The sequence below is a fragment of the Otolemur garnettii genome, unplaced genomic scaffold (genome assembly GCF_000181295.1).
Source record: "Otolemur garnettii isolate 467f Iridium unplaced genomic scaffold, OtoGar3 scaffold00090, whole genome shotgun sequence".
Classification (NCBI taxonomy): Eukaryota; Metazoa; Chordata; class Mammalia; order Primates; family Galagidae; genus Otolemur; species Otolemur garnettii.
Genome location: NW_003852485.1, coordinates 3,080,398 through 3,105,352, shown reverse-complemented (window position 1 = coordinate 3,105,352; position 24,955 = coordinate 3,080,398). Strand labels below are relative to the sequence as shown.

General features: G+C 36.5%; 1 non-coding gene and 1 pseudogene across 1 annotated transcript; both read right to left on the bottom strand.

Annotated features, from left to right (window-relative positions):
- The window catches only part of LOC100943897, a 104,620-nt pseudogene that overhangs the window by 32,105 nt on the left and 47,560 nt on the right, over positions 1-24,955 (bottom strand).
- On the bottom strand, positions 14,839-14,947 carry LOC111727020. The gene has a single exon (XR_002774668.1). It is a non-coding gene; the product is annotated as a small nucleolar RNA U13 (small nucleolar RNA).

Sequence of the window (24,955 nt, the reverse complement as noted above, 5' to 3'; positions counted from 1 at the left end):
ATAATCATCCCAAGTTTAAGATATTAAAAAGAAGTTTTTATGATTTTTTTATGGTTTGTGTGGTTTAGAAAATAGTACAAAATTAAATATGCTTCCCAAGTCTAATAACTTTATGCTATTTATGCATATCCCTAAGAACTATTTGATCAGTTAGCAGATTCTGCTATTAGGAATATTTACCCAGGACACACTTAGTAAAACAAGATCTTTGGGAAGTACTGTAGCTACATATTTTATGTTTCCAATTTTCTTTTTCACTTTAAGAACAGGGAAACGGTGTGACAATTCCACAATAAAACCTACTCCCCAAATTTGATCATTCACTTTGAAGTTCTATTAAGCAATTAACTTATTTGGTTCTATTAATGCTTGTTGGTTTTTATAACTAAGACAAATGCTCTGTGGCCTCCCAATTCTAGTGTCTGCATTTTATGTCACCTAGTCCAAGTCTGATATATAAAGTCTTCATGGCGAGGTTATGTGTTAATTTTATTTTTGATTGATTTTTTTTCTTTTCATGTTGTTTTCATGTGGGCAATCAGGAAACAAGGAATGAATTAATTCGAGCCCTTCAAGTCAATTTTTTGTATCATGGGCAATTCCAATAATAACTGGAGAAGTCATCAAATGAGAGAAACAATAAGAGCTAGAGAAAAAGCTATCTACAAATCTTTAAGAGATGACTTTTAAAAAAGATTTATTTTTGTTAAATAAAATCCCTCTGCATTTCTTTCTCATAATTAAACAGCAAATGTTTGTTGTATTTTACCTGGCGATACACCGGTATCTTGTGAAGAGAACAGATTAATGTAGTGTTTTGCTACCTTTGACCTCGTATCCTTGAGTCTCTTGATTCTATGTCACCAAACATAGCACTGTAATAGAGTTGAGGTCTAGCTAATAGTGTGTGCTATTCTGACTGTCATGCTCCATCATTGTAACTTACTGCATGAGGTCCCAAAGTAGTCTCCTGTGCACATATACACATGTATGCATGTGCACACCACACATGCAAAATTCCACTGACAGAATAAAACATATTCAGAGAATGCTTTTAAATTCAACTGTGAAAAAAAAGAAATCAACTGATTGAAGGGTTGAGTTCTAAATGTTGTGATTCAAAGTTTATTGAAATCCACTTCCTTTACGAAGTTTATTAGAGAGAGATAGTCACAAAGTCACAAACCATCCAAGCTCTTATGGTTTGCAGGAAGCCATTCTGGCAAAGTGTTATCAATTTACACTTCATTTTCTTTTCAACCCATAAATACTAAGATCCATAAAGTGAGAAAGTACTCTATGATATAGTTATTGCCTGATATCAGTTTCTCTTTGATAATTTGTTTAAAAAAATTTTGGAAAATCTATTCAGTTATTTATAAGCCAAATATCTGAAAGAAACTATCTCTTGCTATCTATTTCCCCATTTTTTTTATACAGGGAGGGAAGAGAGATACAGAAAACGAGAGATTCTCCTTTCCACTAATAGGAAAACTGTATGAATTTCAAGCAGTTGAGCATTGCCCCAAAGCTATTCCTCAACTCTTGAAGCTTTAAGAAGGGATTAAGTTTCCTTAGAAATGCTGCTGTTTTCTAGTGAGTCTTCAGAAAACATAAATGAAGAAGCAACTATAACTCTTTCTAAGTGAAAGTAATACTGAAGAAGTATGTTTGCTTTTAAGCAGCCTATTCCAAACCCCTTAGAGGATTTCAAACTCCCATCCTCAGCTCCTTCTCCCATTCTCTAATTTTTTCCTCCTCCTTTTCATTTCTTTTCCTTCTTTGAGTTATTCATGCTGTAGCTTCATTTTAAAAAGCACTATCCACTGTCTGGTCATATCATCATTTTTGTAAATTCACTTTAATATAACTCTTGAACCAGATCATGCCCATTCCAATTATGACCCTAGATGACTAAGTGTGATGGGTCCAAAATTATTTTTAAATAAGAAATAACAAACTCATAACCAGATGAACATTAGTTACAGATGAATCTACTTTAAAAGCATCACAGATATTTCATTTTTTTTGAAGAAAAGTAAGAACAGTTGCAATCGTTGTTATTCCATGTTTATAATGAGATGCACTCACAAATCTGAAAAGAAGTTGTCTTATCTCATTCATCGTACCAACCGATTAAACCAAACATTAGCTAGAAATAAAAATAACCCTTGGTGAAATACTTCACTGTATACATTACATAGAGATAGAAGTAATTTTTACCCAATAAAATTTTTATCTATATGTCAGCATTAAATTACATTTTATACAATAAAAAACATATTTTTGCACCTCAGATTTTCCTGATAAAAACTTTAAGTCTGACGTATGATGCTTATCTCCATAAATTGAGTGTTGGGTATAAAAATTACTTTTAGAAATCTAGAAACAAGAATTTCCTATTGGAAAATATCAAAGTAACAATGAGCTAAAAGTTCTTCCTGATATGGCCCAGCGGATACATAAGAAGCCATCTTAGAGATCAATATATATGTACATAGGATACCAGATCCCAAGTGCAATTAGAACACCAGATTGAAAATTCTTTATTCTACAATTAAATAAAGGCTTAAAAGGAAAAACAGCACATTTCCAATTAAATCAACTAAGTACAAGTTAGTTAGTCACTACCGTGTCCCATTTCTAAAATAGTAGCTTTTGTTGGCACGCTTTAGGAAGTAAATATTTACCCAGAGAAATGTAATTTCCTTTTCATTTATTTAGAAACTGCATGAGATGGTCTCTGCTTTCTAATTTTCTTTTTATTAGTTAAGGTAGGAGAGAGATTTCTCATTTTCTTCATTTTGATATTAGAATTGCATAGTTGAACTTGTGTACATTTGAAAGGGAAAGACAACATTTTTCTTCCCTTGTTAATTAGCAACTTTCTTACTTCCATTATGCTCTTTTTAATTAAAAAATAAACCTTCATATAACATTGATGCTTATTTCCGAAGTTAGTTTGAATAACATCTGCTGAGGAGAAGCACGCAAAAAACTTTCATGCCAGTAAATGCGATTGCTAATAATTTTATTATGATTGCTATGACTATAATTTACTTATTCTTAATTTATTTTTATAATGAACTGCTTCAGTAAAATGACAAATGATTCCATTAGTTAAAAAACTAAAATGTCAATTTACATGTGGTCTTTGGTGACTAATTTGCTGAGTTAAGGTTTTGGTTTTCATGGTGAAAATAATAGTTGGCTGTGCTTCGTGAGCAAAATTTATGAGGTCTTAAATATTAATCTTTTGATTTACTGAAACAAGGTAATTTTCAGCTTTAAAAATGTTAGTAGTTTCCCCTTCGAGGTCTTGAATGCACAAGTTTTAAGCATCAACTTCTGCGATATTGTCATCCAAAAAATAATGCTCACTTTGTTCCCTGGGATCAAAACAATTCTTTTCCACTAATGACTGCAAATATCAGCTCATTTCGAACACAGTTTCGAATGGCAAACATTTCTCAGTTGTCAGTGAAAGAAAAGGGATTACATCAGCATTCAGGGGGAAAAAATGTTCTGTTCCTTCTTACTCTATAGTCTATGTTCAATCAGCCTAGAGCTAATGGAAGCCCTCCAGTGCTGAGAAATAAACAAACACAGTTGGGCAAATAGTCCAAAATCAAATCTAGTATATAAGGTGGACAATACATAGTTAGTTCCATTACCGAATCCTCCCTTGGGAGCTGGAGCAGCTTCAGAGCCCTTCTCATTACACACCAGCACCATCTGTAGCCAGCCTGAACCTGATTTGGGAATGTATAAAGTACACGGAAAAAAATAGACTCAGAATGGGGAGCCAGAGAATCCTATTTCAAGTTTAAATTTTGCCTGTGAAAGATCATTTGGTTTTAGACTCAGCAAACAGTGGGCCTCATCACTCACAATGAGGGACGCATGTAGCAGGGATTACCTCAGCTCAGGGAGATTGAAGGTAATTGCTGCTTTCCACAGGGATATATCTAGCTCAAGTGCAGCTCAAGAGAGTTACAGTTTGGTCCCATTAGCTACAGAGCTATTGTGCTTTAAATGGCAAGTGCCCCTTCTTGGTGGCATTTGTTTCAGTGCTGTTGTCACTATTGTTGTTATGCATTATTTAATTCCAAATTGTAGATGGAAAAGTAGCCAATTGCATTGACATTCTTAAAATCCATAAACACCTTTATGTGTCTATGTGTGTGAATTTCAAGAAAAGGTCTGACTCAAAAATAGAGCAAAAGATAGCCTTTATTTATTAAAAATCAACCACCACAGATTGTTATTAACGTGAGGTGATGATGTTTGTTGCATCTGTTTGGGAACTAAAAAATGGGAACATTATTACTAGTCTTGAAATATGTTTCAAGAGTATACGCAGTACTTGAATATTTTCATCTAAATATGCCACCTTCCCACAGGCGAATTTGGATCCGTGTTGCCTGTTGTCCTTTGGTTTTTGTCCTCCTGCTATCTGTATTTCTAAACCACACCCCACCTTTATCCAGCATCAGATGTCTCTGGAAATCTGATTTTCTTCTACTATTTGGATCATTCATATAGAACTGTAAATGGTTGTGTGTGTGCATTTGAATGTCATGACAATCCAAATGTCCATGTGTGTGTGTTTGTGTGTATGTGTGTGTGTGTGTGCGTGTGTGTGTGTGTGTGTGTGATTAAGGGAGAGAGCACTACATACCAAGTATCTAGAGATCCCTGGGCAAGGGAGATCCCATTCATTAGAGAGGATCAAAAAAAGCACCCTGGATAGTGTCTGTTTCCTACTTAAGTAAAGGCTGCCCTCTGTGTAATTTAAGCTCCAATCAAAGTAACTAGCTCCTGACCCAGAAACACCTGTAATCTAAAAACTGCATCTTCCTGCTCCCTCCCTGTACCAGAAGAGGGGACAATTCCTTATCAGCAAGCCCCTACTCTGGCACTCAGCTGCCCCTGAGGTGTTTCCAATCTAGCCAAACATCAGATCCTTTCAGTTGGGCCACATGGCTGCAGGGACTGATTTTTGTACTCTTCAGGTTTAGTAGGGGTGGCAAGGACCTCAGCCATAACCTGGGAATATCTCTAGGTGGCATTCTAACACCCTGGAGTAATTAACTGAATCTCAGACACTACTATACAAATATGGAGGTGCCAAAAAGTGTACACACATTATAGGAGATGTTATCTCTGTATTATATATTACATCATGCATATACCTTGAGCCCCTCTTGTAATTGCAGAAGTCAAATGTGACTTGTATTCAGCTTTTGTTGCCAGTATATATATATGGACCATTACAATTTTAATACAGTTTTTTTTCCCTTTTTAAAAATGTGTATACATTTTTTTGGCACCCTCTGTATTTGCATATTTTTTTTTGGACTTGTCTTTCATACCTTGAGATGTTCTGTTTTGTTCTGCTTAAACATTATAATGGGACAAAATTATTGCTACTAATGCTGGTCTTCCTCCGACATCTTGTGAGCCAGACATCTAGGACAAATCCTACTGTTTTTGAACTTGACTTTTCAATGTTCTTGACCTTGTCTGGAGAAATTTGACAACCCTTCAAAACACTCTTGATGAATTCTTTTCACTTCCATTTTCATCCTAAAGTCTTGTTTGATAAATCTCCTTCACCCTAGATTCTGATGCTAACTTTTTTTGTTGTTGTTTAGAACTGTGCAGTCAGATGGATCCAGAATCTAATCTTCCACAATTCTGTCATTGTGGAGCTATATAAATTACTTAATCTCTCTAAATCTGTTTCCCTTACTGAAAAATGAGGATAATAATAATATTTGTGTTATAAGATTATTGTGGGCATTGAATTATTTAAGTTACATAAAAATCTTTGTCAAGTTGGTACTGAATGAATGCTGTTATCATTATTATTATTTAATAATGATCATCTAAATGTATCCTGCAAATTGTCTCTTGTTTAAGGTTTTGTTCAGTACCAGTGCTGACAAATCCCACCATAATACCCCAATGTACTTCTTCCTGAAAAATGAAAATTGTTACCATTTAATGAATAGTTCCTATTGTCAAATACTGAGCTAAGTACACTATAGACAAAACACACTTAATCCTTATAAATATAAAAGTATCAATTAGTACATATATTATTTTATAAAAGAGGAAACTGATACTCAGAAAGGTGACATGTCCAAGTTCACAGGAAGTCACAATGTTAGAACATAAGTCAATATCAGTTTGTGGCAGAGATCACCATAATGCCGCCACCCATTTTATCTTCTGAACATACCCACTATCCGGCCTCCCTTGCCGTAAGACATCTCCAGGTAACTGGCTTCTAGCCAATGGAATGTGAGTAAAAGTGATGTGCAATCTTAAATGACTGACCTCTTAACATCTCCCATTCCAAATCCTGTAGGCTTTTCTTCCCCTTCTACCAGCTGGCTGCCAATGTAACATGGTGAAAATGGCAGTTTTCACCAGCCTGGATCCCTGAATAACTACGTGGAGTTGAGCACAATTCCTAACTCAGTCACTTTGCCAGCTGACCTGGAACTAACTCTGTATTTGAGACTTATATGTCATAGTCTTTTTTCTTTTACCTTTTTTCTTTCTTTTCTTTCTTTTTTTGGGAGGAGGGGGACAGAGCTTCACTTTGTTACCCTGCTTAAAGTGGTTAGAGTGCCTTGGCATCATAGCTCACAGCAACCTCAAACTCTTGGGCTTAAGCAATTCTCTTGCCTTTTTTAACTATAGTCTCATTATACTATAACTATTACAGTATCCAGCTGCAAAGTATTCTTCCTCTGTTTCATATTACACTGGCATAAGAACTGGCCAGAAAAAGATTTCAATTCGCCAAGTCATGGAAAAACTTCTGAAATATTTCTCAGGTAACACAAACCTGTAATAAAGGTATCCAATGTTTTAATTAATTATTTAAAAGTATTATAAAATGAAGCCTAGTAACTAGAAAATTATATATTTCAAGAGCTTAATATGTTTAATATTTTCCAATTATCCATGGAACTAAGATTAAGTGCCATGTAGAAAAGGTAGCATGATATATAGTCAAGATAAAAAAGTTTTAATATCTAACAGTTCTATCTTTAGGTTTTATCTTCCACATTTAAAGCTACATGACTTTGAGAGATTTACCTAAAGTTTCTTGGCTGCATTTTACAAATAGTAAAAAAACAAAACAACAACAACAAAAAACTAGCTTTAATCACAGGACATAGCTCCTTATCATTTGCTTTTAAAGGTTCTTAAAAACTCTCCCGCATATCCACAATTTTGTTTTTCTCCATGTAATTGATACATTTTTGAACTGAACTAAATTTTGTCACCTCACATTAACAGTCAATTACCTTTTTTTTTTACAAAATTGTGTTCTACTAAAACCCTCTGCATGTTGGGGACCATGAAGCACAAACATTTCACAAAGTATCGTCTTCTTTAACACACTGATTAGCAACAATCATGACAAACAACTAATGTTTTTATTTCATAATTTATTCTGCACTTTTTGAAATGTACTTTTTAAGCTACAAATTTTGAAATTCAAGATTAAGTGCCATGTAGAAAAGGTAGCATAAGACATAATCAAGATAAAAACCTTTAAAATTAAACAGTTCTATCTTTAAGTTCTACCTTCCACATTTGCAAGCTACATGACTTCGAGACATTTGCCTAGAATCTCTTGGCTGCATTTTTCTCCTCTGTCAAGTAGGGGCAATAATGACACCTCCGCCAAAGATTGTCCCTGAGAAATAACAGATCATGCGGGAAAAGCAGATCAACCAACACAGCATTGCACAATTAACACTAGCTTTTTAGATGCCATGATTATTATTGGCCCTAAAATTTTCTGCAAATATTTTTCTGAGTATTTTATATCATATTTAAATAATGTGTTTACATGTCAAATATCGTGTAATATTAGATGTCACAGATAGAAAAAGGGTGAATGATCCTATCAGTATCTGCTATGTCTTAGTAAGAAGACATGTTGTGAATGAAAATTATGTTTCCAAAAGATTTGGAATTTTTATTTCAGATTCCAGGAAGCAGAGATTTAATGGCTAATATTTAAATGACAGTAAAAAGATTTTTCATTTGGGGTCAAAAGCTTTCTCTTTTTGTTAATGTAATGATGTCAAAGGATTGCAGAACCCCATTCCTCTAGCTTAATCTGATCCCAAATGATGATGAAATAGAATATTCATCAGTTCTCTCTTCTTCTGAGAGAAGAAGATGAGTTAGGAAATGAGTCTTTCATTTACTGGGGTTTCTTCTTGGCCTTTTTTCTTATAAGAGCTAAAAAAAAAAAAAAAGTTTTAGTTCTCAGTCTCTTGCTTAACCCAATACCTACTTGTCGTGCTTTCAGATGTAATATTTGCTTTAATTTTCTCAACACCAGCTAGTGACACTTCTTGAAAATTTCCCGTATCCAATTACAGCTATAAAAAGAATAGAATCAGTAAATTGTCAACTGATTTCATGTAGCAAATGTGAGAGCTTTCTGGTCACCAAGACCCTCGCCATGCGTATCACCCCATGAGTACACAAAGAATGTCCTCGAAAGAAAGCACGTCTGTGTGAATCAACAGCACGTCTCAGTGGGCAATTCTGAACCTCCACTTGAGCCTCTCCCCATCCAGTTGTTTCCCCGGAGCCAACTATAATTCTGCTTTTTCCCCACTAAACTCATTCTCTTCTCCTCATAACAAACCTGTTTTCTGTGCTTCCATTTCTGTTAATGGTACATGGACCATCATCGTTCCATTAGATCCAAATAGAATCTTTAGTCATCTTTGACTCCCCCCTCCCCTTCAAGTTCTAAAATCAAGCACATCTAACTTTGAATTATCACTCCTATTGAGCCTCTTACTCTATCTCCATAGCTGCTTCTACAGTCCAGGCTTCCCTCAGCTGACACGTAGGCTAACGCCTCAGCTTCACATCTGACCTCTTTATCTCCACCAGCCCTCAACCAACCCAATCCCTAATCCACTCTCTACTTTCTTCCCACACTGCTTTTTTTTTTTTTTTTTTTTAGACAGAGCCTTAAGCCATGACCCTAGGTAGAGTGCCGTAGCATCACAGCTCACAGCAACTTCCAACTCCTGGGCTTAAGTGAGTCTCTTGCCTCAGCCTCCCAAGTAGCTGGGACTACAGGCACCCGCTGCCACAACGCCCAGCTATTTTTTGGTTGCAGCTGTCATTGTTGTTTGGTGGGCCCAGGCTGGATTCGAACCGGCCAGCTCATGTGTATGTGGCTGGTGCCTTAAGGATGGGTATTCCCTTGCTTAAAACACTGGGATAATTTATTAAGATAGTACTACTTTGTTCTCACTATATTTTCCTTTCTTACAAACTAAATCTTTCCAAGTTATTGCACAGATCTTGGCTTTTTCTTCTTAAACAGGGGAAGTTGCAAGCTAGGTAGAAGGCAGAAATTGCTTGCAGAAAACTGATTTTGCCGGCTTTTGTTTTTCCACAGCCTGACTATATAGAAAGGGTTATACGCTAGGGCATGTGGGAAGAGAGTTTCTGTGAGGAATTAAGGTGTCAAAGATAGTCCTGAACACCAGGGGATTCATCTCTTATAAAATCCTTACTTCTTGGGAGAATAGAAAGATATTCACCCCTAGATGGTGCTGGCAATAAAACCAGTGATGGGTTTGGCAATAGAAAGAGGACACGGCAGCTACCTTACGGCGGAATCTCTATCATAGGGGTGGAAGTGGTTGGGGGAGTTCTTTGGCAACAGCATTTTGTGTGTAAAATATTTATTATGGATTGACACCCACTAAAGAAAGGAAGAATGAGGAAGCAGGATTGGATAATGAGAACAAGTTAAATATAATGCCGACTTGAGGAAGCCTTCACCAACCCAGCAGGGAGCTCTGGGGAAGAAACTGCCCATGAGAGCTGTCTCACCCCACCGGGTTCCCTAGGAAGGGTACCATCTTGGAGACAGAGTTTTCTAGTAGCTGAAGCAAACTCTGAAATAGCTGAGAACTAGAGGGTGTCTTCAGAGCACACCCCCTACAGATGAGCCCCAAGTCCTTCTGTGAACAGGGACTGGGGCCAGCATCTCAGTGTCCCCTCAGTGTGAGATCTTCGGTGAGCATCTCAGTGTCTGCAGGAGCCTTGAGGTCTGGTCTGCAGGACAGCACTATCACTGTTACCTTTTGAGATGAGAGCGACCTTGCTCAGAGACTCTTACCCTTTGTCAATTAAGCTTCAAGCATGATGAAGTTAAAGGGCTATTACTGTTTAGAGCAGCATCTATTTCAACACTACAGATGATGGCAAGTCAAGACAAGAAAAAAAAGGGGGGGAGGGGAGCTATCACTCAGCTTCAGTGTACCTGGCAGCTGGAAGAACTTACGAACTGATCAAGAGCTGACAGCATTCATTCATGGACATAAGGGAGCATTTCCAGAAAATTTCAGAATTATTTAGGAAAGATAAATCTCTAAAAAATTAGGCACCTGAAACCAAGCAGTTGGCAGTTAATTCACAAATATTTGAACATTTTGTATAGGCACATCTAAAATTTGGGCTGTAGTATTTATACACTTGCAAGTTAACCTTTCTCACTAGATAAATTTTGCAAGACTAAAAGCATCTCTTCTTCAGGCATAGACATTAAATACAATTCAATGGTACGAAAGGACTTATTTTGTACATTTATATTTGGGGTCTCAAATTCAAATAATTTATTAATATAGTTTTACTTTCCATAGCAACTAAGAGACTCTCACTGGATTAAAGATTTAAACTTAAGACATGAAACCATAAAAATACTAGAAGAAAGTTTAGGGAAAACACCTGAAGAAATTGGCGTGGGTGAAAATTTTATGAGGAGGACCCCCCTGGGCAATTAAAGCAACATCAAAAATATACTACTGGGACCTCACCAAACTAAAAATCTTCTACACAGCCAAGAACACAGCAGGTAAAGCAAGCAGACAGCACTCAGAATAAGAGAAGATATTTGCTGGCTATGTCTCCGACAAAGGTTTAATAACCAGAATCCACAGAGAACTCAAACGTATTAGCAAGAAGAGAACAAGTGATACCATCTCAGGGTGGGCAAGGGATCTGAAGAGAAACTTCTCTGAAGAAGACAGGTGCATGGCCTACAGATATATGAAAAAATGCTCATCATCCTTAATCATCAGAGAAATGCAAATCAAAACTACTTTGAGATATCATCTAACACCAGTAAGATTAGCCCATATCACAAAATCACAAAATCACAGATGCTGGCATGGTTGTGGAGAAAAGGGAACACTTCTATACTGCTGGTGGGATTGCAAACTAATATGTTCCTTTTGGAAAGATATCTGGAGAACACTTAGAGAACTAAAATAGACCTACCATTTGATCCTATAATTCCTCTACTAGGTATATATCCAGAAGACCAAAAATCACACTACAACAAAGTTATTTGTACTATAATGTTTATTGCCACCCAATTCATAATTGCTAGGTCATGGAAGAAGCCCAAGTGCCCATCGACCCATGAATGGATCAATAAACTGTGGTATATGTACACCATGGAATACTATGCAGTGCTAAAGAAAGATGGAGACTTTACTTCCTTCATGTTTAGATGGATGGAGCTGGAAAATACTCTTCTTAGCAAACTATCTCAAGAATGGAAGAAAAAGTATCCAATGTATTCAGCCCTATTATGAAACTAATTTATAGCTTTCATAGGAAAGCTATAACTCAACTATAGCCCAAGAATATGGGGATAGAGGGGAGAAAGGGGAGAGGAGAGGGGAGGATAGGTGGAGGGAGGGTGATTGGTGGGATCACACCTCTGGTTCTTCCTATAAGGGTACATGTGAATCTTTCTAAATGTAGAATATAAATGTCTTAACACAATAACTAAGAAAATAACATGAAGGCTTTGTTAACCAGTTTGATGAAAATATTTCAAATTGTATATAAAAACAGCACACTGTACCCCATGACAGTATTAATGTACACAGCTATGATTTAATAAAATAATAAATAAAACAGAAAAAAATAAGTATTTTATTTTTAATAAATATGTGCAAATATTTAAACTATAAGTTGTCTAAAATGTGAATAGATTTGATGGCATTGTAAGTTATCTAAGATCATGTCTCACCTGAGAATGTTTGGGTGAGGAGGTAAAGAAGAACATTAAGTGCTTTAGTTACATATATGTGTAAAAGAAAGAGAAAAATAAAATATATACAATTATATGAATGTGAACTCTATTGTAGAAACCACATTTGAAATTTCAAAGCTTTGAAAACTCTTGGTCAGATTCTGTGAAATAAATAGAATAAAAAGTTTCAAATCCATAAGCTAATTGTTACTAGAGAATGGTGGTTCACAAGACACCAGGATGAGGATCACTTGAGGCCAGGAGTAGGAGACCAGCCTCAGCAACACAGGAAGATCTTATCTCTACAAAAAGTAAAAATATTAATAAAACAAAATAATTGGTACTACATATCAGGCATTGAATATGCAAAATGATGAAGATGGAAGAGAATGAAACAAGCTCCCAGGCATACATAACTGACGTTTAGATTGTGCTTTCATTTACGTCTTCCCGTGTGAAGAGCTAGAGCATTGATTGTGATAATCCTTATCTTCTGTGTGAGAAAACTGATGGCAGATGCCCACTTGAAAATAAAACAGATACTTTTGAGTCCATGATAACTGATGCAGCACCTTTCTTTCTATGTCCTGAAAACTCCCAACAGTTGGCAAGTTGAAAACATTATTGAACAGGTATATACAAAACAATACTCATTCATGTTTTCATTCATTCAGTCCCCAAGAACACTGTGAGCCCAAGGGTCAAGGGCACTGTGATGGGTACTTAAGGATAAAATAGACCAGACCCCTGCCCTGAGAATGATGGCAGTTGGAAATATATGACCCTGAGGAGTATGGGGATGTTCTAGGATATGCTCTTAAGGTAAATCTAGCAAGAAGGATAAGTAGTTTTATAGAAAGAAAAAAATACAGTGATTTCCCATATACTCCCTGCTCCCACCCCAGGCTCCCCCACTGTCAACATCTCCCAAGAGAGCGTAACATTTGTTACAATTGATGAACCTACATTGACACATCATTATCACCCACAGTCCATAGTTAAAATTAAGGTTCATTCACTCTTGTATAGTCTATAGGTTTGGAGAGTTGTTTCAAGACATTCTAGTATCATACAGAGTAGTGCTCTATCTATTCATTCCTCACTCCTCACTAACTCCTGGCATCCACTGATTTTTTTTTTTAACTGTCTCCATAGTTTTGGCTTTTCCAGAGTGTCATACTGTTGTAATCATAAAGTATAAAGTCTTTTCAAATTGGCTTGGTTCACGTAATCATGTGCATATAAGGTTCCTCTGTGTGTTTTCACAGCTTGACAGTTCATTTATTTTTAGCATTGAATAATATTCCATTGTCTGCATGCACCACAGTTTATCCATTCATCTACTGAAGGACATCTTTGTTGCTTCCAAGTTTTGGTGATTGTCAATAAAGTGGGTACAAAATAAAAAAAAAAAAGACATGACATGAAGATGACCTAGGAGAGGGGACTCCAGGGTTAAGAACACTCCTCAGGGGGTATGTGACAGCAAATCCTTGTGTGGATAACAGTATAAGATACGGGAAGCGTACCATGGAGGATGCAGGCTGCACCACCGAAGACTTTGTTCTGTATACACTGGGAGCCATTAAATGATTTTTAAGATGAAGAATCAGGATTTTAGAACCAACAACCTCCCTGCTTTCATGAAGGAATAGTGGTAGCATCAAGGAAAGCTAATTCACAGCAGTGGTCAAGGGAAGACATGTTGTGGTCCATGCTAACAAAGGGTGAAAAGAGAGGGAGGCTTGGGTGAATGAGAGTCCATCAGCGGTAAATTCAACTGGGTCTCATGATAGACTTCAAATTATAAAATTACAGTCTAGGAGATGAGATTTGTTTTTCTTTAGGAGACGAGATGAGTATTTCCTCTGGAATAAGGACAAAAACAAAGAAAGACGGATTTATTAGTGAGTGCTTGGGAAGGTGAGCAAGTCCAGGTTGGGCTCTTCGGTCCATGAGACAGCTAGATAATCTGATGTAAGAGAGAAGAATGGTTTAGTGTAATGAGGGTGTGGCACCGCCCCTGTGTGAGAAGGAGGGCAGCTTGTAAAATGATCTCAGTTTGGCATTATGGGCCAATCTGAGAGAGTCTTTGCCACACATTTGCAGCAGTAACACTGTGCAAGTCAATGTAACTCCTCTTCCATAGAGTCAGCACCAGCACACTCGAGCCAAAACCGCCAAAACCGAATGGCTGTGTGAACACAGCCCTGAGGTGCTGAGGGGAGGGCTGAGAGAAGAATGGGAGCTGACATGTCACTCCAATAGTTCTGAGATGGGTACAACAGTAAGCAGGGAGAATTGGAGCTGAGACTGGAGGTCTTGATGAACTAGAAGATCGGGTGTAGTGGAAGAGAGAAACATCAAGTACAGAGGGGAAGAATCAGAATTGAGACAATTTCATGTAGAAAACAGCATATTGAAATGTGTGCCTTCTGAATTACTATACTATTTTATACTTCTGAATTCATATACTATTTCTGTGCAAGGTATAGTAATCTTGCACAACATTTGATTATGCAGAATAGGATTAGAGAAGTAGAAGGGGTGTAGGAGGTATTTATTCTCATGCCCTCATTTTATACATGATGAAAGTATGCCCCACAAATCGGGTAGTCAGCTAGTGCAGAATGAGAAGGAAACACTGACTTCACCATGATCTGCCTACCCTAAATATAGCTAAAATATTACAAAGATTTTTTTTTTTTTTTTTTGGTAACTGTAAGCAAGTAATGTGCTGGTATTACAACAAAGTTTCAGGGAGGAACATCTCACACAGACACCTGAAAACCCAATCATCACATTTATGAACCATTAAAAGAAAAGGATTATAAAGATTTGTTAAACACTTATTAAACACAAAGCATAATAGTGGCCACTGATTGATAACATAATCCTTATTCTAAAGGAACTGATAATATGGTGTCCTATTAAGAATTCATATTATAATTTAAATTAAATGATTATTGAAGTGATATTTTGAAAAACTAAGAATCTAAACTACCCCTAAAGTAAACAAGATTTGTTACCAAAAGGTTGGACAGCTGTCTTTTCTTTTCCTTGTGGAGTCACAACTGTTGTCATTAAATTACTAGAGAATCTCATAATTTTTATGATCAAGATCCTTAAATGACAATTTCTAAGACAATGTTCCTTAGAAGCGAAAAGTTATTTCACATTTTTATTCTTCTATCTGCAATATTATGCTGTTCTCATTGTTTCTTTAGCCTTTTCTGTTAACTACCAATTTCTGGCCAGACTGGAATTGAAATTGTGTACAAAACGCTTCATTTTTTTCTCGACAATTATTTTTTTATGTTCTTCACCTCTGGTGAAATGACCTCTACCCATTGCATCATTTTATAAGAGGCAATCCAGAGCTTTATAGAAAAAAATATATATTTTATTAAATTAATTTAAAAAGAAATATTTGAGCATGCAAATCTGCATAGTATAAATATTTTATATGAGAAATAGCAATAAAAATGAATATTTAGTTATATTATTCATATGTAAGGGGGAAAACCTGCTAACTAATTTGGAAGCCCTGGTTCTCCTCCTGGAATATTCCAAACAGCACGTGTGGAACAATTTTTTTGTACTATATTTTACAACTTGCTTTTATGAACTGTTTTTAAACTATACTAATGATCATATTTCTCATATATTTTCTTGAGTGCTCACACACCACAGAGATATATTATATAACTAAATTAATGCAAAATTCACATAATCGCTACAACCGAATTGGAAAGAACACAATATAATACATATTAAAACTTCTCGATGAAATTGTGAGACTGAGATTTGTACCAGAGCATTGCGTTTCTGTGCATATTGTGACATTTAAGTTGGCAGGGAAGTTCCCCACTACATTGGCTACTCCCTGGGAATGAGCTCAGTCCTCAAGAATATTATCCTTTTGGCTTGGCCTTCATCACACTATTTAGAACTGTCATAGATATCTTAATAAATAGCCTGAGAAGTTTATTTCAGATTCTCAAGGTTCTTGACTCCCTCAAAATAAAGTCTCCACTGGGAGGTTCATAAGACTGAAATCATTCCTTTGACTGCTACTTTTTTTTTATGTTTTGGTACAAACTTTTTCCATGAGAACTAGAATGTTTAAAAAGAAGATTGAACAACAGATTTTGGAGATCTTCCATCCTTATTGATTTTTTTTGTTTTTTTTTAATTGAATGGTAACTATGTACAGTAGCGCACTTCTGGGGCACAGTGTGGGGTTTTCACATGCAATCCGAAATACTTCCATCAAACTGGTCAACACAGCCTTCATGTCATTTTCTCAGTTATTGTTTTAATATTGATGTGTTTTTATTGTGTAATAAATCATCACCAAGCAATCCCTTTTAAGTTTAAATATCTCTGTCTCACAGACTAAATAAAATATTCTTAACATGAATTTTCATAGTCCTTGCCATTCCTTTGAAAATGAATTCATGCAATTCATGAAATAGTGAGACACTCTTGTCTAACCATAATCTATCTGCAATTAAAGGATACTTATTTAAGCTCTATGTGGGCTATGGTTTAGTGCAGTGGTTTCGAACTATTTTCCCAAGACCAATAGCATCAGCAGCGCCTGGGAATTTGTTTAAAAAGAAAGTTTTTGGACCAGACATGAAACATTCTTAATAAAAACATTGGGGATAGGGCCCAATATGATGAGTTTTAACAAGTCCTGTAGGTAATTCTCATGCAAACTAAAGTTATATAACTGTTTTAAAATTCACCTCACCAGCAGAGGCCAGTTTCTTAGTCCAGTCAACATTGCTGTACCCAATGAAACATTTATTGAAGAAAGGAATAAATGAGAAAATGAGTCATAGTCTGGGAGAAGCTTCAGTCTTAGCTTTCTACCCAATATTAACTAGAAACACCAAACCTTCATCCAGTAGATAAATATCAAGAGAATTGTCTTTCATTAGTACTTGGCCACCATATACTGCCATTACCCTTAATCACTGGCTCAATGCAAATTTATATTCCAATTTTAGTGTGAGTTTATAGAGCTGTATGTTTCAGTTCCTCATTAGTTGGGTAGACCCAAGGTGCTGCCAAGAGATGGACATAATATCATAATATGAAACTCACATCATTCTACCCTTTCCTTTATGGAAGGCCAGAAAGTGCTGCACCCTGTTGTATGGTAACACTACACAAAAAACAAGCATGGCAGATTACTTAACTAGTTCAAACTACAAAATGAGACCCAGTATGATTGTTGAAAATATTTCACAATGGAAAACTAAGATGTAGTTTCAATAAAAGTGAAGGCACTTTATTTTTAGTTTCTGTGACATTTAAAATGTGTAAAAGTTTCTAGGTAATGTCTTGAATGTGCTTCTACTCACATGTGCCATTTCTGCTGGGCAAAAATTCAAGTCTAAGGGCAAAGGAGTCATTCTCCTACTGACTCCCTCACTCACACACCTGTTCTAGGGTTCCCCTCCTTTACAACCAAGTGGGGAGAAGGTAAACTTATCAAATGTGTTATCAATATGCCAACAAGTATCTATAACAAATAAAAGTGAGAGATGGTCTTCCTGGTTTTACATATCCCTTAATGTGCTTCCATCACTAAAATAATTTCTTGGGCTTTCAAAAACTGGTGAGGATCACATCATAATTATTTTTATTTGACTTAATTTTCCTGATACTTTTTCATATCTTAGGACATCTGGAAAATTATAAAACAAAAATTGCACTCATGCTTTATAGAGATAGATAGATAGATAGATAGATAATATGTGTGTTCAGAAAAGAATAACTCACTAAAAGTACCACTTAGAAAAAGAGAGGAGAAAAACTAGTGGGTTTTTTTTTTTATTTTGTCAAAATCTTGTTAGTCATGTTTTGGTTTTGGATTTGCAGTCTGTGGAGTATTTTATACTTCTCAAATTTCTTCTGTTCACTTGTGCCTCTCAAACCTAATAGAAATCTCCTTTTCCCCTTCAAGTAATACTTGTCTGCTTCTAGGGCTATCAGGGGAATACTTTTTAAAAAATTGTTGAAACCAGCTCAAGCAGTGCACAAATATATACTGAATAGAAATACACTGAAAACCAGCCGTCAAAACAGCCAAAATAATCTAAGAGCTCGTTGTGAAAAATACAGAGAACAAAGTAAAGGACTGCCTTAAGGGTTTAGTTTCAATTTCTGCAATAATCCACCATTTCAGATAGAGTTAATTCCCTAGACTGTGTACATATGGATAATTTAATTCCACAGATAATCTCTAATATTTGTTTTGGGATAAAATGTCAAACGTTTCCCACTAAACCTTTTCACCTCCCCTTTGGACAAAAGCACAGTCGAATGGGGGAATTGGTGGTTACCTCTCACTTGCCTGGCCCTCCGCGCCGAGAGCAAGGCAAACACAGTGTGAAATGGATCTCCCACCTCTCTCCTCTGACATCCTCAGCTTCGCTTTGCCAGGTTGGGGCCTCTGACAGTGAACAATGGAGTAGTGAGATGTAAAAGTCAAGAGGTTGAGTTTCTTTTTTTTTTAATAAAAACATTGAACTCATTTCATCAACATAGGAATTATGCTACTATTTTAATGTGATAGACAAAATGAAATCTTCTTAATGAAAAATGGATCTATAGCTCTGGGGAATGCTGGAAAAAAGCTTAGGATTTTGAGCCAAAATACATGTGTTTTTGATTGTAGCTCTGCTGCTTGCTAGCCAAGTGACCTTTGGAAAGTTATAAAAATCTATGAATCTTAATTTTGTCACCTATAAGATGGGTATAAGAATAACTTTTCCACAATAATGTTGTGAGAATTTCATAAAGTTATGCACATGTAGAGCACACTTCAGCTATAACTGCTGCAGAGTTGTGATTTATAAACAGATAAAGTATAGAAAGTGGAGAACTGTAAGATTGGGTGCGTATGAGAGCAGAGTGTTTCAGGGTAGCTGAGTTTCAAAACATCATTGCCAGCAGCAATCAGTGGAGTCTTCCAAGAGCTCCTAATTTGTTATCCCTGTTATGATTCAACATATTCTGCATATCGTAGCTGCTCGCTGTGTATTGCTAACAACTCACAAACTCTTTCTCCAACAGACAGAATGAGAGTCCTTATTCTCTGACTGGTAGAAGCTTAAGTAGCTGGACAGTTATTAAGAGTTTGCTTTTGTAAAAAATAGAATTACCTACCTATCAACCTATTTATCTACCTAGTAAAAGTTATTTTTTAATCTATCTAATAAATTTTACACTAAACAACAGAATTCTCAACTAGTACCAACCAACTTCTCAATAATCAAGACCTTGATTTTGTTAGAAATCTTTCTTTCTATGAATTGTAGTCTATTACATATATACAAAGTCCAAAGTCTTTGGATTTACAAAAACTTCATAAAATAAGTCCCAAAGCTGGAAGCCATATTATCCTAGGCGGTCTACACAGTTACTTCATATAATAAAAGAAAATAATAATAAATTTGGCTTTATAAGAAATTATAAGTGGTTTCTTCTCTATTTTGTTTTCATACATTCAAATATGGGATTTTTTTTTTTTTAGCTCAAATCAGCATCACTGGAATGAAGTACCTCCAAATACAGAATTTCTAGATAAAGGATTCAACACCTGCCATAAACATGAAACAGTGAAATAATTGTTATTTCCTAGTGTGCCCATCAGATCACTCTTAGTTGCAAGAGATGGAATGTCAACTCCAACTAACTGAAGGATCAAAATGAAAAATGTAATGCACTGGCTCTCTGCACTTGACTTTCTCTTCACCTTGCCCTGCCCTCCTTCTCCTATTGCGATGAGAAAGCAGTAGCGTGGGGCCCATATACCAAGAGCTGCACCATGAGAAAAAAATAGTGTTTCTTCTTCCCCTCTGGAAAATGCCCTTGAAGGGCTTGACTTAGGGCACTTCTTGATCCCATCCTGGGTCATGTGTGTGTGGGGATGGAGTGGTGTGGATAGGTCCAAAACCAAAAGTGTAGAAGGGAAAATAATTCTGAAAAGACAGAATTAATAGCCTTGATGTTGGGTGTTAGGACAAATTATTTTCTTAAGTAAAGAATTTTTAAGACATTTTATTAACTTCCGTAATAATTTGAATGAGTATTTTTAGCAAAATAATATAAGAAGAGAAGATGTTTTGAGTTATTATTTTAATACCTATATGCCCTTGTACAGGGCTGCATCGCCTTAGATATTACTTTGGATAAAGAAAAATCAAAAATATAATTGTTGAATTTGAATACATTTTCAAAATAACAAATCGATGTGTATTATCTCGAGGAGTTTATGGCGCTTCAACCTTTTAAAAGACAAAACTTTCTATGACTCCTCTGAGAAAATTAACTCACTGAAGACTTTCAGCATCATATTCCTCAAACATAACATTTCATATCAACAGCAGTGAAAAGACATTATGACCTCCCAAGAACACTTCAAAGTAAATCACTGTTTCTCTAATTTAAACCATCAAAATAGTAAGGAGAAGGATATAGATCAAATAAGAGCTTTGACAAGAGCTGAGTTTTACCTGCCTTCTCTATTTTCATAGCATTCAACTGTCAGTCTATTCTACAGGTTAAACAAACTGAATTAGCCTCCCCACTGCAGGACTTCTCAGAGCCTTTGATGGGCTAACATATAACACTTCCAAACTTATTAAACTTGCAGAACACTTTTAAAAATTGCCCCTATCCTAGAATATTTATTATTCTCTTACATAACAGTAGACCTGGTTAGTAACTACTGTCCACATATTTATGACCTGGAGCTTGCCAGTCCATTTATGTGGCACAGTACTCTGATTTTCCTATAGTACTAAATGTTCAATAAAATTGTGTCATTAAGACAATTATCTTGTTAAATGTTTGAAAAAGAAAATCTTTGAAAAACCTCATGTGACACAGAACTTTCAAAATTTGAATTTGTTATTTCAGAGTAGCATAATAGAATACTTAAAATAAGGACTTGAATAATCTCTATGATTTCAGTGGCTAAAGGATATTTTTAAAATGCTTTTCACCATACTACTCCTCTGCCAGCCCGCAGGTCTGCAGAATACAAAAGAAAGTCAAGAACCAAGCTTTTCTCGAAGGCTTCCCCTTGTGCTTCAGATTTCTAGATACACCCCACTTTAGATGTTCAGATATTCCTCACAACTGATATCCAGGATATAACAATAGTTGGCTGTGGCATCACTAAGAGGAACCAGCTGGGAATTAGAAGGGCCAGGCTGGTCTTAGACAAATCACTTCAGTCTTTTGATTATTGATTTTCCCATTAAAAAAAGAAAGGAAAAGGTCTTATAATACTTATCATCTTTCATCACAAGGTTATATTATTGTGAAGAAATGACAAGGTAGCATATGGAATGATAAACCAGTTATGTTACAGAAATAATATTTGTTATTATTTTGTCTTAGCCTTCAGCCTCCCCAGTCTTCAATCTTGAATACTGGTGGAGAAGTGCTTTGTAAAACAAACTGTGTCTCTATGGAGAAGGCCTATGGTATTTCTACTGTTTCCCCTGCAGGTGCCCTGTCCACCCTTCTATCTCCTCTGCCCTTTTGTTTTGTTTTTTGTTTTGTTTTGTTTTTTTTTTGTTTTGTTTTTTTTGAGACAGAGTCTCACTTTGTCACCCTGGGTAGAATGCTGTGGTGTCATAGCTCACAGCAACCTCAAACTCTCAGGCTCAAGTGATTGTCTTCCCTCAGCCTTCCAAGTAGTTGGGACTACAGGTGCTGGCCACAGTGCCCAGCTGTTTTTAGAGACGGGGTCTGGCTCTTGCTCAGGCTGGTCTCAAACCTGTGAGCTCAGGGCAATCCACCCACCTTGGCCTCCCAGAGTGCTGGGATTCCAGGTGTGAGCCATCATGCCTGGCCTCTCCTCTGCCCTTTATCCCCCAAACTGATTGATGTAGGTCACATCAATAGTCTACCTAGTCCTCTGCCTCCTGGCTTGCTTTGGCCAACGGAGAGCAATGTTGGAAATGCAGGAGGGGGAGGAGAGGAAACATCCTCTGCCCCTTCCTGCCATAGCTTAGCTCCTAAAAGAGGTCCAGCTCCTGCAAGGTATTCATCTCAACAGTGCCTTCTTTTTCTTCAGGTTTATTACCGGCTAACTCGTCATACCCTGTCAGCCTTCACATGGTATAGTCAAGGCAAATGCTGTCTTTAGATGAAGGCACTGGGGCTTCTGCCTTTTAATCTTTTCAAGAACCCCCTCTGTTTCTTCTCTGTGTATACTTCTCCTCATAATCAGATGAGACTTTGGGGCCATACCGAGTGCCCTCCCTGAATGTGCTCTCTCCCCTTCTAGAGCATATTCTCGGGATTCAGGACATGAGGTTTCCCAGCCCACACTGGCCTGCAACTACCTCCTCCCCCACGTGCACACTCCATAACTGTACTGTGTGTGAATGTTCCCTAGGGCTTGCTATATGTGGACTGTGGATAGTGTCCGGACACAGAAGCTACAGATTCACCTAGAAACATCAGCATCTTTTTCTACTTTTTTAAGGTGCTGTCCTCTTGCCAAGCCATGCGTGCACATGGCCACATCTACCTAATAAAAATACCTTCTTCTAACTTGCAGAAATTTGCCGTACAAACTAATGGTAGCCTTAGAAGGATCAAAAGCAAAGTTTTTGTACTGTCCTACCCTAAACCCTAGCATGTCCTTGGAGGTGCTTGATGGGCTATTGCCAAGTCCTGAGGGAAAACTGTAAATTAGACGGGATCTGCATCAATGCAGAACAGTTGGGCTCTGATTTGATTTATATACTAAGCTACTTATAAAGGTTTATTTGAATGGATAATTCTGTAGATAAGCTAATTTTGCAAATCACTGTACTAGTTGATCCAAAAATTCCCATCAAGCTTGACAATTAGGAGGCCTTGTGATCTTCTGAATTGTGTCATATGTAATCTTCTAGTGTTGGGGTTTTAGACTCTTCATTTAAACTAAGAAATTTCTCACTGCCCTTCTTATTTCCTTTACTGATCCTTATTCACACACATCTTTCTAACTCATATATAATATTTCTCATTTTTGCCACTATATCCTTCAAAGAACTACTCCCCAAGTGCCTCCTCTGTGAAGCTTTCCAAGTTAATTTGAGCCCTGAAGAGATGCTTTAAACTCTTCAGCAGGCGTTCCAAAGCAGAAGAAATCCAAGCTTGTTGCTACTGTTCTGTTTTTGTTCATTTTCCCTTACTTGAGCTTAGGGATTGCCTAGTTTTTCTTTACTGTCTGTAACAGAAAAGGAGGTGACATCACCTTTTCAAGGTATTCTCTAATGTGTTCAAATAATAATGGACTTTAGTCTAAAGGGGGAACATAAAAATAAACAGCAGTAGTCAAATGAATGCTAAGATGCTACAGAAGGAGATGGGAAACACTGAGTGGATGCCATGAACCAAGCGTTTTAATAACAGGAAGATTCGCAATAAGAAGAACATCTAACATGAATTGAACACCGTATATCAGAAACATCTTGCTCAAGCTTCCCAATGCAGTGAGGAACTATTACTAACTCTAACTGAACTTCAAATATCCTAAACCTAGTCTATTTATTTTAAAATTTCTGTCTGGTTATCTATCTCTTAAAAATAATTTCATCTGGGGTATATTCATGACCTGATTATTAATCTGGTTACCTGCCTTTCTTAGTATTTGATTTGGTAATTTGTTTGGAATTTTAATGCTTGGATTCATTTTGAATGAGGTTTTTTTATTTAATTTTCCATTTTATTCTCTCCTGGTTTTTTTTTTGTTCTCTTCCTCTCTCTTTTTTCCTCTCCCTCCTCCCACAGCCCCCCATTGTATTTATGTGTTCAGAATTTTTATAGGTGAATTTATTTTAAAGGGAATCTTTTTATTCTAGAATTTTTTGTCTTTATTTTCCTTTGTTCTCCTTCCATCCTATGAATAGCTTACTTGGCCAGCAATTTCATATCTGTTTTTATTTGGTTTCCTGACTAGAATCAAATCCTTTAAGTACATCGGGTGCCCATGTCCTAGGGTGCTCTTGCGAATATTAGGAATAACAAGGATCCAGTTACAGAAAGGATGAGCAGTTATAGATGCCAGTTACGTGGCTGGTTCTCCTGTCTTCCTAAGTCTACAGTTGGCTAAATGCAGAAGCCTGGACCACTGTGGCTACTGAAAGCATACATTTTTCTTTATCCTCAAATTCCATTGACAAATGGGAGCTCCTGACCTAGTCTCTGGTTTTAAACAGTAAACTTGACTCTCGTTTCCATCTTGTGTGGAGTACTATTCTTTGTTTTAGCAAAAGAAACCAGAAATTCTAGCATGAGACACCTTTGCCTATTTCCAGACTCAGTGTCCAACTGGCTCACGGTTTCCAAACCAGGAAATAATGAAAATAGTTAAGGTAATTTGGTAATTCAAATTTTGAATCCATCAAAACTTGAAATCACTAAGGATTGTGACATGTAACTGTTTTTTAGTCACCCCAAATGAACTCGTCCTGTGTAAGGTACAACAACAGCTCAATTATAATTGACATAAACAGCAATGGCCAGTCTAAAAAAAAATCACTGCAGGGTGGCGCCTATGACTCAAAGGAGTAGGGCGCTGGCCCCTTATGCCGAAGGTGGTGGGTTCAAACCCAGCCCCTGCCAAAAACTGCGAAAAAAAAAAAAATCACTGCACATATTTAAAATATGAGACTTAGTATTGTAAACCTAACCTTAACATCTCCTGTTTCACAACAGCTAGAAAATCCCATTCTATTTACAAAAACATTTAATAACCTCCTGGAAAATTTTTACAATTATCAGAATTTTTTTTGCAGTCAAAAATAAAGC